Source organism: Bos javanicus, chromosome 14, assembly GCF_032452875.1.
Source record: "Bos javanicus breed banteng chromosome 14, ARS-OSU_banteng_1.0, whole genome shotgun sequence".
NCBI classification, from domain to species: domain Eukaryota; kingdom Metazoa; phylum Chordata; class Mammalia; order Artiodactyla; family Bovidae; genus Bos; species Bos javanicus.
This window is the reverse complement of record NC_083881.1, coordinates 35,311,758-35,318,185: the sequence shown is the minus strand read 5'-3', so window position 1 is coordinate 35,318,185 and position 6,428 is coordinate 35,311,758. Positions and strand designations below refer to the sequence as shown.

The 6,428-nt window shown below is 47.3% G+C and overlaps 1 protein-coding gene across 7 annotated transcripts in view; it reads left to right on the top strand.

Annotated features, from left to right (window-relative positions):
• Positions 1-1,116: 1,116 nt before the first annotated feature.
• Positions 1,117-6,428, top strand: part of EYA1 (EYA transcriptional coactivator and phosphatase 1) — a 372,747-nt gene continuing 367,435 nt past the window's right edge. For 6 of the 7 annotated variants that reach the window (XM_061438973.1, XM_061438971.1, XM_061438969.1 and 3 more), the window contains exon 1: positions 1,658-1,743. The gene's annotated coding sequence lies outside the window, so the exon portion shown is untranslated. Of the gene's footprint in view, positions 1,197-1,657; positions 1,744-6,428 lie in introns of those variants that run through there. The other variant, XM_061438966.1, reaches the window with a different exon arrangement.

Below are 6,428 nucleotides of genomic sequence, written 5' to 3'. Positions count from 1 at the left end.
GAAGGAATATCTCACATTACCTACCTGTAATGGATGCTTTGGTGGCTTTCCAGATGGCACAAGTGGTAAAGAATCCACTTGCCACTGCAGGAGATGCAAGAGACAAGTGTTCCATCCCTGGGTCTGGAAGATCCCCTGGCGGAGGATATGGCAACCTGCTGCAGTATTCTTGCTGGGAAAATTGCATGGATAGAGAAGCCTGGCAGGCTACTGTCTATGGGGTCACAAATGAGTCAGACACTATTGAGTCTCTCTCTCTCTCTCTCTCTCTCTCTCTCTCTCTCTCTCTCTCTCTCTCACACACACACACACACACTTCATCCAATGCTGAAATTCTTTACAGGTTGAATCAAGAGTCTCTTTAGCCTCTATTACAGATGCAAAGGGACTCTGAGGTGACAGAATCTCTCCCCTACCCTCCCAAAGGGTACCTTGATGCCCAGAAAGGCAAAACATTTAATTGCAAGGATACAGGGTTAGACGTGGACGTTTAGTCCAGGCCCCCAAGCACGATTCTGGGGAATCCACTTACCACTCTTCGCCTCAGTTTCCCTAGCTCTAAGAAGAGTACATAATTTTAAGACCAATTGCAAAATTATTTGAATTCTGGACGTTTTGATAAGTTTCAGTCGGACTGCTTATTCCTTTATACCTTCCCCACCCCACCATGAAAAAAAAAAAAAATCCCCGTGTCACTCCACCCACCTCCACCTAGTTCCTCCTTGTTAACAGAGAACACCCCACCATCCTCTGGCTCAGTGGAAACACCGCGAGGGCCCAGGCGTCCGAGTCACCCCTGGGGGAGTGGGCACCAGGCCCAGACTCCAGGTTGCGGGCCGAGGGTAGTTGGGGCCCGGTGAGGGGGTTGGGGGGAGGGCGGTTGGAGGAGAAGGGGGTACTGCGAAGACCCGGGGTGCTGGAAGGAGGGTTCCCCTCGCCAGTACCGGCCCCCGTGTCGCTGAGCACTTAGAGCCGCGCCAAGGGCGGCCCGCGACCAGGAGGCACAGGCGCATTTCAGAAGGAAAGAAAGAAAAAAGCTTCGACTGGCTCGAATTTCTGGAAGCCAGAGCAGTTTTGGCCCTAAACACCAGCACAGAACCCCTCTTAGCGCTGCCTCGGCCTCTCCGTTACCCATTTTCGGTTTGGTTTTGGAAGAACCGGTTCCTCGGCCCCGCGTCGCCGAAGTTGTGACCCGAGTAAGTCCAGCCGCCGGGCCCGGTCGCCGGCCACCCCCCCCTCGCGCGCTCCCTTCCCACCTTGGCCCCCGGCGGCCGCGCTCCCACCCCTGCCCGGGCCGCCCGGCCGGCTTTGGCCTCCAGTGGGGTTGCGGTGACCAGGAGACTTTGTTGTGAAAAGAAATCTGACCCTTGGGCTCCGAGGCCGCAGCCGAGAGAGCCCGGGGCCGCGACGCCCGCGGCCCCACCCGGGCCAGGAGGGTGGCGATCGCGTCTGGGGGGCGGGGGGGGGGGGGGCGAGAAGTGGGTGCAGCCAGGCGCGGCGCCCCGACCCCTGCCTGTGATCGCGCGCGCGCGCCGCCTGCCACGCGCCCCCGGCGCCGCCGCCTCCTCGGCCTCCTTCTCGGCGTGGGCACAGCCGCCAGGTACGCGGAGCCACCTGGAAGGGTGCGGCGGCGCGCGCGCAATAATGGGGGCGCGCGTTGGGCGAGCCGCTGGGGGACGCGGGCGTCGCCCCCGGCCCTCGGCGGCATCAGGGCGCTTCACGTGAGGGCTGTGTCTGGGGCCGGTGGGTTTTCTTTGGGGGGAGGTGATGACTGATGGGGATGTCGGGGGACGGAAAGGGTAGGGGGTGGTCATCTTGGCCTTATTTGCTGTTGCGATTGCTCTTGGACGGGTGCTTGTGCTTGAAGCTACAGTGATAGGAAATATTTGGGGAGCAGTCTGGACAAACGAATAGTTAGTGCCTTGTAGCCCCTGGAGTTACGTCTTTTGGTCCAAAGTGGATTGTTTGGTCCAATTCAAAGCGACCAGTTAAAAGAAGTAGCAGATGACTTGGAGGAGGTCAGTGAGGGAGAGGCATTATTATTCTATGAATAATTAGGGAAGCGAGGAAAAATAAACAGGATCTCTGCTTTAGATTTGGTGAAGATGGACGGGGGAAGGTGAGAATGATGCAAATGTTATAAACAACTATCATTGTTTACTTCAACTGAGATCTTCTCTCATCCAAATTTTTCCCCCCTAAATCTGGACATATTTTATTTTATAATTGGAAGAAATTTGCTTTACAATGTTGTGTTGGGTTTCCACACTACAACTCAAATCAGCCATGCTGTGCTTGGTGGCTCAGTCCTGTCTGACTCTTTGCAAGCCCATAGACTGTAGCCGGCCAGGCTCCTCTGTCCATAGGGATTCTCCAGGCAAGAGTACTGGAGTGGGTTGCCATGCCCTCCAATGCCAATTACACCCAATTTTTTTTGTTGTTCTGGGAGCCAGACTGACTAACACTAGCTAGGTAAGTCATCTCCTAAAACTTAAGGCTTCTAGAAGCTGGTGCAAAGTTGCTGTATAGCACAGGGAGCCCAACCTGGCTCTCTAAGACAGCCTAGAGGGCTGGAATGAGGAGGACGGGATGGAAGTTCAAGAGGGAGGTGATTTATCTATAATTATGAGTGATTTGCCTGCAATGCAGGAGACCTGGGCTGGATCCCTAGGTTGGGAAGATCCCCTGGAGGAGGGCAGGGCAACCCACTCCAGTATTCTTGCCTGGAGAATCTCCATGGACAGAGGAGGCTGGCCGGCTACAGTCCATGGGCTTGCAAAGAGTCACACATGACTGAGCCACCAAACACAGCATGGCTGATTTGAGTTGTAGTGTGAAAACCCAACACAACATGGTAAAGCAAACTTCTTCCAATTATAAGATAAAATATGTCCAGATTTTGGGTGAAAAATTGGATGAGAGAAGATCTCAAACCTGTTAAGAAATGTAAGTTGATTATATATTCCAAAGAATCAGTGGTGTCAGCACCGAGGATGCCGGGTAGAAATGGGAAGAGCAGGACTGATGGAGGAGCAGGATGTCCATGGCGGCCAAGGAAAGCCTTCCTCCATCCTGTTCAGAGGCCCTAGAACCCTGAACATCCTCTGTCTCTAGCTCAGAACTGTTCATTCAGCCTAGCCCTGGGAAATGTGCCATGTACCGAACATCTTGTTACATGGATTCAGATGGTTTCTGCCCTGAAGGAGCGGTTTGGTGGATGATTGTGACTCATAGAACTAGTACTTGGATGGGGAAATAGATGGACAGGCTTCCCTGAGGCAGGACTGGATGGGCCTTGAAGACTGTGTAGAAATCTGGGTAGAAGGTATGTCCTCTGAGCAGAGAGCTGTTATCACTAAGGGCATCGGGAAATAGTCTGGGGAAACTGCAGGTGAGCAGGAGACCCGGACGCAGGAGAGATGCGGAGGGACCTTAGCTGGGGACAGATTGGAAAGGGCTTTGATGTCAGGCCAAATGGACTAAGTCAGACGTGTTCCCTATTTGGAAGAGAGCAGAAGCTAACACGTTTCACAATTTGGAACATATTAAGGCCTTGGGGAAAAGGTAGAGGAAAGTGTTAATATAAGATGTTACAAAATAAGTATGAAAACATCAATTAGTGGGTTATTTAGCTTATAAAAACATCAAAATGTTCATAAAAGGTAATTAAAGAGAGGGAGCATAACAAGAACAAGATTGTTGCACTAATTGTCTTAGTAACCTGAAATACTGAAGTGTCCAGCTATCCTTACACAATTGACTTATGATAATTTTGGTATGTAAAAAACTAGAAATGATGAAGCGTAGTATGTTATAGTTTTATGTCCTTTACTAAATGATTATTATCATCCACTCACATTTACTGAGCATGTACTATGTGTAGGATGTATTATCAACCTTCTCCATCCTATTAGATTAAGTTATTGGTGTCATTGTATAGATAAAGAAACAAGCTCATTAAATTTTCCTATGAGTGTAAATGAGCTGCCCTGGTGGCTCGGACAGAGGAACCTGCCTGCAACACAGGAGACCCAAGTTCCATCCCTGATTTGGAAAGATCATCTGGAGAAGGGAATGGCAACCGACTCCAGTGTTCTTGCCTAGAGAATTCCATGGATAGAGGAGCCTGGCAGGCTACAATCCGTAGGATCCCAAACAGTCAGACACGACTGAGTGACTAACATTTCTTTCTTTCATGAGCATAAATGAATTTAAGACACTTGAAGCAAAACTTCAGCATAGTGAGGTTTCATAATTCACAGAAGGTGTTCAGAGAAATTCTTATACCCTTTCCCTAGGTAACACTTTCCCGGTATCTTTAAATGTTATTCTTCCTTCATTTATGAACTCAGTCTAAGATGCAAGTAACTCTCTTTCTGTTTGGAAGAAAGTTCAGGGAGGTGAGAGAATTATCTCCCATTTTGCTGGTGACTTCTAAAAGTATAGAATTCACCATTTTATCCTTAAGTTCCTCTATAAGTTATGGTGAAATAGGGCTTAATGCAAAATGGTCTTCTATTTTTAATAGGAACTTAGAATATACTTAACTTTGAATTATCTAGAGTTGTTTCACTTAGAAACCAGAGCCATTTATTTGTATTTAAAGCAGTGTTTATTATTTGTACCAATGCTTATTGTCTGTGTGAATAAATGCAAGACAGTGGGGAAAAAAAAAAGAAACAAGTTCCAAGAGGTTCATTAATCTTTCCGAGATTACAGAGTTAATGAGTGACAGCGTAACTGACTCAGATCCCTCCCTACCTTCCCTGCATCGTCAGTGGTCTTTTTCTCTCCCCTTGGCTGCATCAGGACTAGCTGTCTGGGGCTTTCTGTTCTTCATCATTTCTACCAGTGACTTGAAAAAAGGAAACTAATGGAATGGTTTTGAGATTGGCATATTACACAAAACTGAATGGATATCTCAGATCGTTTTCAGAAGAGTTTGTGTGTCCCTAAGCTCATAAGCGCTGGTAGTGTTTGGCTCCAGAGGCCACTGACCACAGACATGTTGTGGCGGGGGTTGGCGGGGGGAGGGGAATCAGAGCATTAACTAATTTCTAAAAAGATGAGTAATTAAATTTGGGGGCTTGAGAGGAGATCGGATTGTAATCTTAGGAAATATCATTGTAATCTTCTGATGTTTCAGGGATTACTTTGTATCAGGGGCACATTAAAATACATCCATGTTGGTGCAGAAGAAAAATGGACCCTAGAAGAGAGGGTGTTGATAGGTCTGTTTCAGCTCAGTACAAGGAAAAGGTTCATAAATGTTAAACCTTCCAGCTGTAGACCAAGTGGCATGCCAAGTTGGTGAATTTCTGTCCCCAAAAGCAAAGATGCAGAAGCAAGTTGGCTGTCAGTCAGGGAGGTTTCGGGTGATTCCTGCCCTAAATGGAATTTGCATTCTACAGCTTTCTTCTGTGGCTCCATGATAACATCCCATACCATGTATACTCCCATCACATTATGTCACCTGGTAGCTCTTCTCTTAGTGAATTCAGGAGAGAGGGCTTTGTTAACCGTTTCAAGGTTTGCTCTGATGTAAGTTGTCCTTTGATTTTAAGAAGAGCGAAATCCAAAGAAACCTTGAGTCAGTGCCTTTTTTTCTGACCACTTAATGCTTTCTCTATCACCATCTTTGTTTTTGGTGTTCTGGCCTTTGAGACTGCAATCCTGCAGTCTTATTCTGCAGCAAGCAATCCTTACTCTTGTCAAGGTGCAACTAAAAGTAAGAGTCAGCAGCCAGGAAATGAGGAAATTGCTTTGCTTAACTTTGCTTGTGATTGTCAAGGGTAAAAGAGCAGCGAGGCATTTATTCCCCGGTTCCTCCTGAACTGCATATGTAATCTGCATGCATCCTAAGGTCTAATGAGGAACCTGGGTCCCCTATAGTAAATACATTACATAGTGAGCTGACTGTTCGTCTCTGCCTCCATCCATGGTTAAAATTGCCTTTGAATTTTAGCAAGAAATTAAAGAAAAAGAAGTGACATCAGAGCCTGTACCTTATTTTTGTGACTAAAACTGCTTTTTTGTTCTGGACAGCTGAACTTATTGTGGATTAAGCAGTCAAGCAGAAATAGATGTTGCATGCCTTAGGGGGGAGTGTTGGTGGGTGAACATTTGGATAAAGACCAGCACTGATGTCATGTTTGATTTGGAGGGGCAAGAACTTACCATCCCCGATGAAGAAGGCAATCGCTGTCAATACCGTTTGTGGCTTCATTAATGGTACTGGGGAAGAAAAGAAGTTGACAATTGATAGGAAATATAAATTTTGGCACATTAGAAAAATCAACTTTATAAAGTGTGTAGGTCAATGAATTTGGACAATTATGTATACTCACATGATCCTGGCCATTAAGATATAGAGTGTTTCTGGTGGTGGTTTAGTCTCCAAGCCATGTCTGACTCTTTTGTGACCCCTT